This window comes from Pelodiscus sinensis, chromosome 6 (genome assembly GCF_049634645.1).
Source record: "Pelodiscus sinensis isolate JC-2024 chromosome 6, ASM4963464v1, whole genome shotgun sequence".
NCBI classification, from domain to species: Eukaryota; Metazoa; Chordata; order Testudines; family Trionychidae; genus Pelodiscus; species Pelodiscus sinensis.
In genome coordinates this window covers 37,092,969-37,109,648 of record NC_134716.1, presented here as the reverse complement: position 1 = coordinate 37,109,648, position 16,680 = coordinate 37,092,969, and the positions used below count along the sequence as shown (strand labels likewise).

The following is a 16,680-nucleotide window of genomic DNA, read 5'->3' as shown; positions in this document are numbered from 1 at the left end:
ACATAGTCTGCTAAATTCTGACACAAATGTTAGTTCTATCCACTCCTTGTTTTGGTGCTTTGTGCCAATAGTTCTATTTGCAAATTGGGTGAGTCGATTAGTACTATTTCAAGGTAAATGAAATGTCAGAGAATGAGAACATTGAAAGAATGTTGTGGAACAAAGCAAGCATTAATACACACATTTTGTGAAGGAAAGAATGAGGGAAACAAAGGAAAAACCTCTGCAAATGTTTGTGCCTGTATACATGTGCATATGTCTACACATGAATCATTAGGAAGCCCTTCTGTAATAGCTTTTAAATAGTTTCTCAAGTGGTTTAGCTAGTCTTCTTCTGGTCTAGTCTTCTTCCTCTTTTTTCATTTCTTTTAATAATATAAAAAATTAAGTAGCTAAAGCTTAATTCAGAATGGTTTTGTGACTATTTGATAGAAACTTAGCTAGAGGCTATGAGTGTAAATTTCAATATTGCTGGCTTAGTAAAGATTCAGAGTAATTGGTATGTGCACAAACGTAGGGTACAACATGTTAGCAACAACTGGTTTGAATTTTATTTTATTCTAGTTTATAATAAATTTTCCAAAAAACGGTTCCAGAGTTCAATCTGTGATCCCTAAAGCTTCTGCATATGAAACATTTTGCAACTTTTTGCAATCTGCTGTTATATGCTGAACATTAAGTATAAATACAAATTATGCCAATAAACAACTTTACTCTGCTGTAGAAGCTCAAGGGGGACCTAAAGTGTAAATAAATATAATTTACTCTTACTTTAAATCCCCGTTACACTGTCAGAGCACTGTAAAGAGACCTTGGTGTGTGTAAAGGAGAATTAGGCTCAAAGTACATTGTGTGTATATGTGCAATTACACATATTTGTTTCTTAGATAATATCTGATTTATACTTAAACAGTATAAAGGTCTAGTGTGGATTTATATCAAATGTACAGTGAGCATACTTATATAGCAGGTGTGTAGTCATATTTATGAATAAAGGATTAAGTTCAGTTCTGTGCTTGTGTTCATGCTATTCATTATCTATGCAGTAATTGTGAAAATATCATGCATTGATTCCCTAAATATATGCTTTGTGAGTCATTTTTTCACTTGTCATAATTCACCATTCTTCATTTACTACTGGCTATTCCTTTTACAGTTCAGTCTAGAAAAAGAAAATAACATATTGGCCAATGCCATAAATTGCAAATTCAGTATAGTAAATGCCATTATTCTGTGAACCATCACAGTCTGTAGGTTATTCATCAGAATTGTTAGCTAATTAGGGTTGATCCAAGAATTTTTTCAAAGTTTGGTTTTAAAAAAGAAAGAGAAAAAGCAATTTACAGGGACATTAAAAAGAGTAGTGAGAAAATTTCATTTGTTTGGGATGTTTAGGAAAAAAATTAGAACAAAAGCAAAAATTTTGTTTTGTAAATAAGTTTCACTTGTTTCATCTTTCTCAAACACTAGTATTTTCACTTATGTATTTTTTTTTCATTTGAGGAGTTTTTTAAATAATTTTCTTTTCCCTTTTTCCAGTGAAAAACAGGAGATGAAGGAAAAAGTGAAAGAGGTGAAAAATCCCTCAACTCCCAATCTTTATAAATTAAAAATGGAAGCAAATTGAATTTTTTTATTTTTGTACAGTTTTTCACTGAAAAAAATCAATGAAAAATATTTAGTTTAATTTTTAAAAATTACATGGTGCCACAGCCAACCTGATTCAGGATCCCTGAATGGTGTCCCTGGCCTCTATTTGTCAGAGGCTGGAGATGGATGGCACGAAACAAATAGCTTGATCATTGTCTTCGGTCCACTTCTTCCAGGGCACCTGGCATGGCCACTGTCGGCAGATAGGTTACTGGACTAGATGGACCTTTGATCTGACACAGTGCGGCCATTCTTATGTTCTTACTTCACAATTAATATATATATTCAACCTACCCTATTGGCAGTATTTATCAATAGCTAATATATAAGTAAAATCAGAAGTTGTTCACACACCATAAGAAAAGACCAAAATTGTTCAGGTTTTTGGTCAAAGGAGAGAGCAGTTAAAATAAATAATAAGGAAAGCAGTTGAAATAAACTCTGAATCAGGTTGGCTGTGGCATCCCCTGTGGTGATGCCTTGCTGGGTCGTATATAAACCCTCGCCAACCTGACTCTTTCTTCAGTTCCTTCTTTCCGACAGTAGTGGTCCCTGGAGCTTCTGACTTCTTGCTTTGGAAGTAGTTCTGTCCTGGTATTTTGTTCCACAGTTCTTTGTAGTATAGACAGTTATTTTTAGTTCATTTAAATAGCTGTTCTTCAGGAGTTTCTCTCTCCCTTTGTTACTCAAGCGCAGAGGGCATGCAGCAGCCCCAAGTTTTCAAACAATGTGCTAAGTGGGTGAAGCATATGCCCAGAGCATGTTGCCGGTCTACAGTGCCTAGAAGAAGGCCATCAGCAAGACAAGTGCAGTATCTGCAGGGGGTTAAGCACAGACTAAAAGAAAACATGATCAGTGGCTTAAACGCCTTCTGATGGGGTTGGCACGTAGGCCTCAACCCCATGATTTAGCTTTGACTCCATTTTTATGGGACTCTTGGCCAGAGCATCTATCCCTCCCTCCCTCAAGGCCAGTTGGGGGTGGGGAGAGGTGGTCCCATTGTTGCTACCTGCCCACCTGAAGTTGGGGCCCGCCATCTTGTTCCAGCCTGTCTACATCACTGTAGTGAAGGTAAGAAACAATACTGGGAGATGGAAATTCTGAAGGAAAAAAATATTTGAACAGCTTATACATTTCTGTAATAAGATTGGAAATGTTAAAGACTGTGACAAAAATCCACAGAAAATGGAAATTTGCAAGTAAGGATCAAATCTCCAGTGCTTGCATACAAGGAGGAGCTGGATAGAAGCTCTAATTCTGAGAGCAGTTGTGACTGTATAGGGGTGGTCTAACTTGAAGATCGTATATCATGCTATTTGTCTTTGGCTGATCATAGGCTTTGATGAGACAGCTTTCTTTTTTTCCAATTAGTGTAATTCATTCTTCTGTGCCATTCTGTATATTATCATGCTGGATTGCAGTGTACACTTACCATTTATCAAATCTGTGCAATAGCAATCCCTTGCCTCATTCCTTCTCTTCAGAGCTGTACTGTTCAAGGCTTGGTTTGTAAAGGCACAGAAAGCACTTAAGGCTCAGCTGCTTAGTGGTATTTAGGCACCTAACTTTCATTGATTTCACCTAGCTCCCATTTGTACCTCTAACATTTCTGCATAGATGTGACAAGCTGATAGTCCGAAGGGTTGCTTTAGAAGCCAGTACCAAAGATGTTCATCCATGAAATGCCAGGGTGCACAAGAGATAATTTCATAGAGGCCAAATATCTTGGGCATTCTTTTTGTTTTGTCAATATTGAGAATCTCAGAACCATTTCCAGATTAGTGTACAGGGCAATGTCAAAGTTGGAGCAAGTCAAGATAGCGGTTCTTTAATGTCAGAGAAAAGATGATGTCAAAAGACTAAGAACAAGTGAGGGATATTCCATCCAAACACTAGGGATGAGAAAACAGTTAACCAGGTAAATGCTAGCGCTTAACCAGTTAAGTTAGGGCCTGCTGCCTGGTCCACCAGTGCGGCTGTAGCTTTGGGGTTGAGCTGCTGCCGAGAGGCCCCACCACAGCCGCGGGGTCCCACCACCCAGGTTGATGGCCCTTCCGCAGCTCTGGCTTTGTGCCACTGGAGTTCACTAGCACAGGTTGGTTAACCATTTACATCCCTACAAGGCACTCTAATTTTACTCTAGGATGCCGTTAAAAGTGTTAGTTCTTTGGAAGCATGAGGTGAGTCTGGAGACAGAGGGGGGATGGGAGGATTAGGGCTCCTCACACACCAATCCACAAGAAGGGTGTGGAAGGGCAATATCAACAAGTGTCCCACAGCAAAGAAAGAAAAGTCTCTCCTAATCACTCCCTCTCCAAACGAACAAAAATCTGCTTGTAAAATATGAAGAACTGGTTTAAAAGGTTCATAAAATTTCACCAAGTGTTCCTTATATAAGAAAAAGCATTGTACAGAACAAATGAAAAATTCTTTAATTTTGCATTGTAGAATATTGTGTAATTCCATTAATCACACTAATACAAATATTAAATTATATGATTAGTGAAGGAGAATACTGTGCAATGAAATAGGCAATTGGCAATGAACAGTAGAGTTTAAGAGGAATTTTAAGGAATACCAGGTGAAATAGACAAGTCACTTCTGTAAGAAAAGCTGTTTTATATGTTATCATTTGATCTATAAAGCTAATACCATACCACACCTGGTCTGTGAGAACCTGGATCATATTAAAAGCTCTGCATTTGTGGTTTTACTTAAACCAAGTGAAATGCTTAGTCTGTTAATTTGTGTATCAGTACCCAGAGTGCTTTTCCTGCTCACTGCTTAAGAAATCTCTAACCAATCTTACAATTAATATAAAACTACACTATCACCAATAAAAGTCTTTTCCAACAAGAAATGTGTCAATAAATACATGGGTTTATAAATGCCATTGGAAGGGGCAAAGACAGGGAAGCAGGAATATATTTAGAATTGCAGCCCATAACTGAAAACAGCCCCACCCAGGAAAAAGCAAAAAAACAACACATGGTTTGGTAGCACTTTATCGACTAACAAAACATGTAGATGGTATCATGAGCGTGCGTGGGCACAACCCACTTCTTCAGATGACTGGAGTTAGTCTGAGTTCCTTCCTGGTGTCTGCTACCAGAAATGAAGTGTCTTAAATCATCAGGATCTAAACCTTAATATTGTAAATATACTGTTGTTATTGTTGTTGGTCATTAGAATTTTTGTTATTATTACTTGTATTTATTTTGTTATTAGTATTTGTTATTTATTAGTATTAATAGCTTCTTGGGACCCCAGTCACAGATCCTGGCCTCATCCTGCTAGGCACCATACAAACACATTGGTACTATATATCTGTCTACTGATACAGTGTTCTCATTTAATAGCCGTACCTTTACTAGACACTAATTAGTAAATGTCATTGTCATCCGGAAGCCACTCTCGTTATAAAGCCGAAGAGCATAGCAGATGGGAATAATTATTTTTAATAGAAGGTCTGGCTTCTGAGTAAAAAAGGTAAAATATATTTCTTTCTTTCTTTTTTATTTCGTAACTGATAAATCCCAGTGAAATATACTAAGGGGCAAATCCTTCAGTAAATGTAAAATCCCTAGAAACAAATGGCAATCACTGAGGCTTTTCCCCAGTTAGGCCACAGACTGGGAGAGGCCATACAGTTATAGTAGTATGCCTGCTACAGATTATTTTCACTCTGTTGTGAAAAGGACGGTTTATCAGAATGATTCAGACCCCAGTTCAGCAAAGAACTTAAGTATGTGCCTAACATGAAGCAAAGGAATAGTTCCATTAATGTGCTTAAAGTTAGACGTATGCTTAAACTACTTTGCTGAATCAGAATTATTTGTGTATGAGTAACAGCTGATATCAAGTGAATTCTTTTCTTCCACAATATTTGTTTTGGGAGCTGAAGGAAATTGTTGGGTCAGTCAGAGAGCACTTGTTTTTTATTGTAATTATATTACATTGTTTAGTGATAGGCTGTTTAACAAAAAGTCATAATAATACATAACAGTAATAATACGTATCAGCTTTGGGAATTTGTATTACAGCATTTCCTGGAAAGCTCATTTTCTATTGGAGTTTATGCTATCATTTCTCATCCACATGATTTCTGTGTGGTCTCTCTGCTCTCCCCTCCCTTCACTTCTCAAGCTTCTCTGGCAAATATTATAGCAGATAAAATGTTTTATGTGGGGTCATTTATTTCTAAAAGAACCCACACACTGCTTACACCTTATACTAATGGTTTCAGTTGCTGGTTATCCATGGTGGCTTTTGAAGATCCTTGTAAACCATGGAGAGATTTAAAAAGATATCAGGGACCACTACCTTATACCTATTTTAGATAAGAATAAAGAAAGGGTACTGTTGATGGTTCCTTCCCATAGCACACAGAGCCAGCAGCAACCACCTTTAATTTTTTCTTCCTTCCTGAAGCTGGGCTCATTGCTGAATGCAGCATATAGGTAAAAGTCAGGGTTTTTGAAATGGGAAGAAGTTCAGTTTCCTTTTTAAAGATTTCCACTCTTCTCCTTGCTTATTGATAGTTGCCTGATGGTTGGTTTGGACCCAGAGATTGTATTATTGTTTGCACTGGACAAGCCCCAATTTGAACTATACACAGTGAGTGCCTGTTCTCTGCTGAGTGTGGTGGAAGCCTCATCTATTTACAAGTGTGCGCTTTGTAAACTTGTATTTTTAGTAGTACAGGCAGTCCCCGGGTTACGTACAAGATAGGGACTGTAGGTTTGTTCTTAAGTTGAATCTGTATGTAAGTCGGAACTGGCGTCCCGATTCAGCCGCTGCTGAAAGTGATCAGTTTCAACAGTGGCTGAATCTGGACACCAGTTCTGACTTACATACAGATTCAACTTAAGAACCCCAGGCATCCCCAAATCAGCTGCTGCTGAAACTGATCAGCGGCTGATTCCAGGAAGCCCGGGGCAGGGGCTTCCTGTAGTCAGCCACTGGTCATTTTCAGCAGCTGCTGACTTGGGGATACCTGGGGCAGAGCAGCTGGGGTGCTGCTGGGTTGGTCCAGTGGCGCCCAGAGCGGCGCTACGGGACCAACCGGCAGCGCCCCAGCTGCTGTACCACAGGCGTCCGGAGCAAAGCCGCAGAGCACGGGGGCAGCGGGACAGCCCAGAGGCGCTGTGGCTATCCTGCTGCCCTCGGGCTTCGTGGCTTTGCTCTGCTTTGCTCCCCGTCCCCCTGGTCTGCAGACCAGGGGGACGGGGAGCAAAGCGGCGGAACACGCGGGCAGTGGGACAGCCCAGACGCGCCGTGGCTATCCTGCTGCCCTCGGGCTCCGCGGCTTTGCTCTGCTCTGCTCCCCGTCCCCCTGGTCTACAGACCAGGGGGACGGGGAGCAGAGCAGAGCAAAGCCGCGGAGCATGCGGCCAGCTGACAGCCCAGACGCGTCTGGGCTGTCCGCTGCCCGCGTGTTCCTCCGCTTTGCTTCCTCTCCCTGGTCTGCTGGAGACCAGGAAGAGGAAGGGCCCCGTTCGTAACTGCGGATCCGACATAAGTCGGATCCGCGTAACTCGGGGACTGCCTGTATTGAAATTACTTTGAGAAAACAAATTTGCAACATGAGAACCAATAAAGAAAATTGTAAAATAGCTGGAAAAATAGATAATTGTAAATACAAATGCAAAAAAGTTATACCAAACATATTACTGTGTATTCTGAATAAATAAACCCAAGAACATGTAATTAATTAGCAGTTCCCGTGAAGAGAGCAGTCAAGGAGTTGCCTTATAAGGGATTTTATTACTCAGTGAATGAGAATGCACAGATAATGTTCTGACTTTCCTGAATTGAAGGAAAAGCTTTGCTCTGGGCAGGCAAGCAGCATTACTGTTTGCTTTTAGAAGGATCAGGACAGTGTCCAAAAGTCTGCTTTTTATAAGCATGCCATATAAATATGTAATGTTGCTTTATAAAGGCTTGTAATTTATCAGTGTATCTTCATGCATTATTGGAGAAGGCTGGTTGGATTTAATTTACAGAGCTATAATATTTTTGTTGTTTTGTTATTATTAAATACAGACAACACTCAGCCCTATTATGGCTAACAAAAGTAATTTTCATTTATGCTTTATGATGAAAATAAAATAAGTTGCCTCAGAGAAACCTTCCCCTGTCCAAATACCTTTCCCAATAGGTACTGAAGGCCACATCTTATTAATGCCCATTACTGTCTTTCTCTAATTAAGACTGTATCTTAGCCACGTATAGAATTCAAAAAGAGATGATCCAGAGGGCGTCCCCCAGATATTTTTTCTTTCATTCTGAGGGTATGTCTACACCACCCTCCTAGTTCGAACTAGGAGGGTAATGTAGGCATACCGCACTTGCAAATGAAGCCCGGGATTTGAATTTCCTGGGCTTCATTTGCATAAACTGGGCGCCGCCATTTTTAAATCCCTGCTCTTTCGAACCCCGTGCCGCGCGGCTACACGCGGCATGAACTAGGTAGTTCGGACTAGGCTTCCTAGTCCGAACTACCGTTACTCCTCGTGGAATGAGGAGTAACGGTAGTTCGGACTAGGAAGCCTAGTCCAAACTACCTAGTTCGTGCCGCGTGTAGCCGCGCGGCACGGGGTTCGAACGAGCAGGGATTTAAAAATGGCGGCGCCCAGTTTATGCAAATGAAGCCCGGGAAATTCAAATCCCGGGCTTCATTTGCAAGTGCGGTATGCCTACATTACCCCGCTAGTTCGAACTAGCGGGGTAGTGTAGACATACCCTGAGATATTACAATTTTTCTAAGAAATGACCACATCCTGCAGAGCAGCCTCTGTCCTCAGCAAGTTTGGCTCCACCACAGAGGCTGGTCCAAGCCAGCCAGTCTGTGTGGGAGCTAGTTTTTAAATTGGCTTCCCTTGCAAACCGGTTCCCGCCTGGCACCCCACACTGCTGCCTCTGATACAGAGACGGCAGCGCAGGGTAGCAAGGGACTCCCCAAGAATGGGGCTGGGAGCGTACTGGCTGCCAGCCTCACCCCCAGGGACTATAGAATAGTCAACAAACCGCTAAGAATTAATGCAGTTACTCGACTAGTCTATTACCGGCTAACATCCCTAATTTATTGTTTAATTTGTGCTTCTGTAATAGCACGTAATATCTCCAGCAGAGGTATGTTGATTCATCTACACTGCAGAGTTTTTTCGGAAAAACAGCTGTTTTTCCAAATAAACTTCAGTTACATCCACACTGCAATCACGTTCTTTCAAAAAATAAATCAGAAGAACAGAGGGATTTTTCCAACAGCAGTAAACCTCTTTCTACGAGGAAGAACGCCTATTCTAAAAGAACTTTTTCAGAAAAAGGTATGTGTGGACAGGGAAGAGGGTTTTTTTGAAAGAAGAGGCCTCCAGGAAAAAGCACAGGTGCCCTGGTGGCCACTCCGTCCACAGCAATCAGAACTTAAATGTGACATAGTGTCCAAATGATTGGATGCTATCTTTCAAAAAAGCACCTTGCTTTTTCAATGTGCTTTGGCAGTGTGGAGGCTCTCTTTTGGAAGAAGTTTTTCCAGAAGATCTCTTCCAGAAAAGTTTCTTCTGAAAGAAACCTGCAGTCTAGATGTAGCAAGAAAGAAAGAAAGAAAGAAAGAAAGAAAGAAAGAAAGAAAGAAAGAAAGAAAGAAAGAAAGAAAGAAAGAAAGAAAGAAAGAAAGAAAGAAAGAAAGAAAGAAAGAAAGAAAGAAAGAAAGGTGGGGAGAATAACCACTGTTTGGGTACATCTAGACCCGTGGTCCCCAACCCGGTGCCCGCAGGCGCCGCCATGGAGTCTGCCGGGCTCTTTACATGCGCCTGCGGAGCAATCTGGTCTGGCAGGTGCCAGCCCCGGGCACGCCGTGCGTGCCGATGACGACCCTGACCCCCGCCCCCGGGGGCGCTGCCCTGGCCCCGGCCCCGCGGCGCTTACGGGGGGGGGGCGCCGGCCCCGGGCATGCGGCTGGGGGGGGGCCGCCCCAGGGCGGGCCAGTGTTCCCGCCCCCTGGCACCCGGCGGGCGAACGGCCACGCCCCCTGGCGCCCGACAACCTGAAAAGGTTGGGGACCACTGATCTAGACTATGTTCTTTTTTCGAAAGGAGATATGCAAATTTGGTGCTAATTTGCATATCGTCTTCCGCTTGCTTTTTCGAACGTGAAAGCCGTTTAGACAGGTTTTTTTCAAAAGCACACCCCTTTTTCGAAAGAACCCTTTTTCTGAAAAAATGAGGTGTACAGGATTCTTTCGAAAAATGAGGTGCGGGGGTTTCAAATTCCCAGTCTAAACTGCTTTCACTTTTGAAAAAGCGATCGGAAGAATAGAAGAACTAGAGGACACCAAATGAAATTAGTGGGTAGCAGATTTAAACGCTAATAAAAGAAAGTTCTTCTTCACACAGTGCGTAGTCAACCTGTGGAACTCCTTGCAAGAGGAGGCTGTGAAGGCTAGGACTATAACAGAGTATAAAGAGAAGCTAGATAATTTCATGGAGGTTAGGTCCATAAAAGGCTATTAGCCAGGGGATAGAAATGGTGTCCCTGGCCTCTGTTTGTCAGAGGTTGGAGAGGGATGGCAGGAGACAAATCGCTTGATCATTGTCTTCAGTCCACCCCCTCTGGGGCACCTGATGCTGGCCACTGTCAGCAGACAGGCTACTGGGCTAGATGGTCCTTTGGTCTGACCCAGTATGGCCATTCTTATGTTCTTATGTTCTAAGAAGATCTGCAAATTAGCACCGAATTTGCATATCTCCTTTCGAAAGAAGAATGTAGTCTAGCTGTACCCTTTGTGTGGGATGTCTGCAAAACTCAACCTTTGTTCTTTTGTGGTAATTTTGTTGCAATAAAGGACTACAAGAAAGTAAGACCTATTGTACTCAACAGAAAAGGCAAAATGATTTTGCAAATACTTGTTAGTTGCACTGGATACTTGCCTGAGTAGTCCCTGTCTCATGATTTGTGTGTGTATAACATATATTGGACATGTACACACATACAGAAATTGTGTTATATTTAAGCCTACTGTTGCTAGCTCATAGCCAGGAGCTTATTCCAGATCTGATCTTAAACAGTCTTCTGTTCCAAGTGTTAACTGAAGCTGGAAGGTTTACAAAATCAAAATGATCCATTCTGCAGCTGGCTAATCTTGGCATAGATTCACTGTCTGTGTTGGCCAAGTTTCAGGATTGTGGTTGACAGTGCTCAGGAAGCAGCTCTATTTTGCTTACAGAGTCCAAAAATGTATGGCCAGCAAACAGATATACATGGTGGATGGCTAGACATGTCCTCCTGCCAGATAAGAGCCATCTTCAGTTGGGGAACAGAAGGCAATGCCAATATAAGTGTGATTGGTTTGATGAAATTCTAACCCATCTTTTTAACTGTGACTGTAATACTTAGAATCATGAATTGGCAGTCTTTTGGGAAGAAGGCTGCAGCCATATCTGGAATTGGGTGTGGCAAGCAGGGTTCAAGAACTGCTCACTTCTACAGTCCTTTTAATATAAGAGTCCAGCTGAAAACAGCTCGCACACTATCAAATTTGTCAACTTAATTTTTAACCTCCAAAAAGGAATTTTAGGCCAAAGTGTGTTTTGTATCATTTTAGCTTTTATGTTATATAGGCCACATAATTATATGATCCTGTGGAGGATACAAAGGCAAACAAAGAGCTTTATTCTTCACAGGTGACCAAATAAATAAATTAATTTAAAAAGAGAAAATATTCCCACCTGTATGATGATCACAAATAGTGTTTTCTGTAACACTTTCAGAGTGATTCCTCCTGCTTCTTTTTCTTTTTTGTTATCAATTATTACATAGCAATTAACATGAGATTTACAAAAATGAAGCAAAAATGTTTTTCAGCTGTGCTGTTAAAATAGAGCAGGCTTGTTTTTAAAGGAAACACAAGGTATACACAATATTAGGACAAAATCTATGAGAAAATATGTATTGGTAATCATATTCGTTGTGATGTTTAACTGTAGTCTTTCTTTCTTTCCAAATTTATCCAGTTTTCTAGATGTTTACAATTGATATTTTATAAATACAGTAAAATCCCTAGTTCACCCATTGTAAACACTAATACTCTTTCATGCACACACCCCAAACAGAGCTGCAACTTGACCTTGCAGAGAGATATATGTTTAACATTGTACCAATTGATTAGCCAAGCTCCTGCTTAGGTATTTGCTGGATTGGGGCCTGAGATCTTTCCCATTCACCCCATACTTTCCTATTCATAAAAGATTCAGACTCTGTTGAATCAAAGGGTGAGTTGTTTTAAAGTATCTTGAACTTGAGCAACCCAGCTGATCTCAACTCTTTAGATGAAATATGGAGAGTGCTGTTTCTGAGACCTTCCTTATTTCCAAACAATGACCTTGAATTTCATCTAGGATCATGCTGAAAACAAATGTCAATTGTGTAGTATGCTCTGAGATGCACTACCATAGGCACCATCTCTATGGGTACCCCAAGGTTGGAGCATCCTTGAAAAAAATCAACAGGTGCTTAGAACCCACCAATCCCTGCCAGTCAGCTCTTACCTCTCCTTCCCAGTCTTCCTTGCCCTATGATTAGCTGTTCCACAGAGCACAGGAGGTCCTAGATGAGAGGGAGAGCAGCAGGGACTGGGCGTACTCAGGGGAAGGGGCAGAACCGTGAGGAAAGAGGCAGTGCAGGGATAGGAAGAGGCAGGGCAAGCATGGGATTTGAGCGGGAGTGGTGGAGTATGGGGGTGCAGCTGGTGAGCTTCAAGCTTCTTCCCTTGCAGAGGTCACTGCAATAATCCAGCCTAGAAGTGATTATTATGATGAGGTCCCCACCAAACTCATGGCTGTGAAAAATTCATCATGAGCCATGAAATTCCCTCACCCCATGATTATTGTTGGAGGGGATCGCATATTGCCCATACTTCTGTGCTGACTCCAGAGCTGGATGGCTGGACACCGTCAGCTGTTGGGAAGACACCTAGTTCTAAAGGTATCACCACTGCCAGTACCAGGGCAGAAGTGAGGGTGGCATGCTATGGGGGGTTGTGACTTAGGGAGCAACATGAACAACTTGTCCAAGGCATTAAGCTGGAAGGGTGCCATGGTCACCCCAAATTGCCCCCAAAACACACAGCAAGCCAAGCTAGTCATTGCTGAGCAGGAGAGGGATGTGACTTCATTTTCCTAGCACAGGCTGCTCCAGGGGCTGGCTCAGACCTTCCTCCAGGAACCTCCCCTGAATACTGGAAGCTCAGCATCTACATACTGGGTGGGAGCCCAGCTCTGAAGGCAGCACTGCCTCTAGCAGCAGCGGAGAAGCCAGGGTGGCATGGTATGGTATTCCCAACCTGACTTCTGCCCTGCAGATAGCAGTGGTGCTGCCTTCAGAGCTGGATGCCTGGCTAGAAGCTGCTGCTCTGTGGCTGCCCAGCTCTGAAGGCAACGCTGTGGCCAGCCACAATGGTGGCAGTACCTCAGCTCCACAATAGTCTTGCAGACTCCCCACAACCTTCTTTGGTGTTGGGACCCCCAGAGTTAAAACTCCATAACATTTCAGATTTTAATATCTGAATCCATGACATGGCATATTTTGAAAATCCTCTGACCATGAAATTTATCAAAATGGACTGTGAATTTGGTAGACCCCTAATTATAACTATAATACAGTCCACATGTAAAGGAAAATAGAATATCCCATTTACCAAGTGCAGACGGGGAAGGAAAAAAGCCACTGTTACTATCGGAACTTCAAGAAATAACTTAGGATTCAGTGAAAACTCACAAAATTGCAACCTTGAAGTACCAAAATGTGGACAAATTCCATCGGATAAGGAGCAGGTGTTACCTCTGCCATTTCCTTTAGTGATTTTCTCTCACCCACAAATATTGCCTTTGTTTCAAGTGGGCTGAGTGACAGACAGCTTTCACCCAAGCTCAAAGCACTGAGAAAATCTATCAACGGCAAGGTCAGGGCAGTGTGCATGTAGTCATTAGGATTAACCTATAAGGTTCAAACTTATCAGTTAATTGTTTACACGACTATATGCTAACATCCCTACTATAGACTGGCATGCTTTGTCTGTATAACAGTGTGTTGTAAAAAAACAGAGCACGAAGCTTCTGCATTAAAACAAAAAAAGCAGTCCATGTAGCACTTTAAAGACTAACAAGATGGTTTATTAGGTGATGAGCTTTCGTGGGGCAGACCCACTTCTTCAGGTCTTCCCCACAAAAGCTCATCACCTAATAAATCATCTTGTTAGTCTTTAAATTGCTACATGACTGCTTTTTTTGTTTTACCACTATCAGACTAACACGGCTACCTCTCTGTTGCTTCTGCATTACTGTCAGATAGCTGGATGAGCATGTTTCAACTCCCATTAAGAGTTCTGCAAAGGGCATATAATTCAAGTTTGCATTAATAATTTAAGCCATTGTATTTCCTGTGCACTTTGCTAATTATTCATAAGTTTTAAAGTGTTTACAATGGCTTTTAATTTGTTGTGGAAGGAAAACATACTGTCAGTTCACAAAGACTTACACTCACGTATCTGCAAATGCCAAATTTAGTTAGGAATTAGGGGAGTGGAATCAAACTTTGTTATCAAAAGTCGGGATTCAGAAATGTAGCTGGATTTATCAAATGAACTTATGATGCAGCTCTATGATTAAGAAGTGTAAACTGGAAATAAAAACCTATTTTAATTTAATTACTATTGTGAGTTATAAATAGACTTGGGCATAGGTTTGTGGCAAGAAGCCTATACAAAATGTTGAAGAAGCATGACCTGGTGTTTAAATCACAGACCAATGATTTAGATTCTGTGCCCAGCTATGCCAGTGTCGTGATGTAATGATCTTAAATTAATCAGATAAGCTTTATGCATGATATCCTGGTTTCACTGAATTCAGTGGGAGTTGAATACCCTACCTGGATTAAAGTTATAAGGGTGGCTACCTCCTCTCACACCCCTTTAGCTCCTTTGTGTGGAGTTAGGCAGCCTCTGAGCGTATCTACCAGTTGGGACCCCCCATGTGACTTAGGCAGCCAAAACATGTATCTTCCGCAGGTGTGTGGATCACTCTGCTGTTTCAGTGCAAGATAGATACCCAGATGCCTAGAGCGAGGCAGCAGGGTGCGTGCCCAAAAGGAGGAACATATATGCCTAAGGAACTTCAACTGCAAAAATATAGGTGCTGAGTGAATTTAGGTACCTATGAGGTTAGGCAGCAGCTGAGCATGAGTTTTGCGGAATACAGGCAGTCCCTGGGTTACGTACAAGATAGGGACTATAGGTTTGTTCTTAAGTTGAATTTGTATGTAAGTCGGAACTGGCTCCAGATTCAGCCGCTGCTGCTGAAACTGACCAGGGGCTGACTACAGGAAGCTGGAGACAGAATTGCTCTGCCCCCAGCTTCCTGGAATCAGCCACTGATCAGTTTCAACAGCGGCTGAATCTCGAGCCTGGGACAGAACAGCTGGGCTGCCGGGTAGGTCCCTGCAGGACCAACCCGGCAGCACCCCAGCTGCTCTACCCTGGGTCCACAACAAAAGCCTGGTCTGCTGGGGGGGGGGCGCACTAGCTGCGCCCTCCCTCCCCCACCCCCCTGAGCAGACCAGGGACACGGGGAGCAAAGCCACGGCTTTGCTCCAGGTGTCCCTGGTCTGCTGGAGACGGTCCCCAGCAGACCAGGGGCACCCGGAGCAGCTTTTCTTGTCCCGGATGTCGAGGTGGCGGGACCGCTGCGCTCTGGACGGTCCCGCTGCCTGCGAGCTCCGGCGCGAGAGAGCCCCGTTCGTAAGTGCGGATCCGACATAAGTCAGATCCGCGTAACTCGGGGACTGCCTGTACAATGGCATCTAAAAAAGGTACCTTAGATGCCTAAGTCCTGGTGTGGATCCCAGTTTGTGTGTTTTAGTTTTCCCATAGTTACTGTCTGAAAAGTATGTTTAGAGGTTTAATTAATTATTGCAGGGCTTTGAAAATTCCAGTTTATCCACTAGTAGGAAACTTTCCCTGTACAAGAGAACTAATCCATCAATTTCTGCTGAATTGATACAAATGTTCCTAGCCTGCATGTAAAGTTAACTTCACAAAGGAACTGAATGTAAAATATACAAAAACACCCAAGTAAATAAAATCAAACTATGATGCATTATCTTTGTCTACATACATGAAGCTTCCATGCCTATGGTGGGGCGTCTAGCCAAGCAGGAGTAAAATTAGCAGGGCCCCTGATTCTTTATTGTGACTCTTTAGAACCCTGCAGGCAATGGCTAGACTTTAACAATCCTTTCACTCTTCTAATGCTGCTGCTGCTGTTGTGCAGTATAAGGATGAGAGTTGTGCTTTAGAGCTATTCATAGGAGAGGAGGAAGAAGGGTTTTGCTGTGGTTAGCTGAGACAATGCTGAACCTAGTTCGTACCGACCACTAAGTAAAGTCTGCATCGTGTCAGATAATTAAACTTTTCTCAATTATTTTAAAACACAATAAAATGTTGTAATAGAGGCAAGTCCTTTCTGACTGTTATAAATTTCAGGATGGTGAAAACAGTAATACTAATCCGTCATGTTTCAGTAGTGAGTAAGCAGTTAAGTTTGGAACACAAAGCCAACAAAAATTAGGAAATTGAAAACAAAAGAAAATACTCTCTTTTTTAACTTGGCTCTTATGCTTGTAGATTTAGCTTGCTCTCCACACACTTTCCAGTAATGCAGGTTTGTGATGGTGGCCCTCTGCATATATGAATAGCCATATTTTGTCAGTTCCTAATACATGGTTAACATTCATGGCCCATTTAAAAAAATATTTAACGTATATTAGCCTCAACTTGCATCACTGTAATATCCTATAGGTGGAACATCCCTGGTCTGGCACCCTGGGGACCTGACAGGTCTCAAACCGGGGAATCTACTGGACCATGGGAGGTCAATGCGCCAGGGGCTCTGCATTTCCTCTTGGCCATCCCGCTGCCACCAGGGGCTCTGCTCGCCCCTCAGTGGGGGAGAGGGGAGAAGGTTCTGCTTTCTGATC

At 42.4% G+C, this 16,680-nt stretch overlaps 1 protein-coding gene across 1 annotated transcript in view; it reads left to right on the top strand.

Annotated features, from left to right (window-relative positions):
- The window catches only part of LOC102454459 (guanine nucleotide-binding protein G(q) subunit alpha), a 222,015-nt gene that overhangs the window by 197,468 nt on the left and 7,867 nt on the right, over window positions 1-16,680 (top strand). The window lies entirely within an intron of this gene.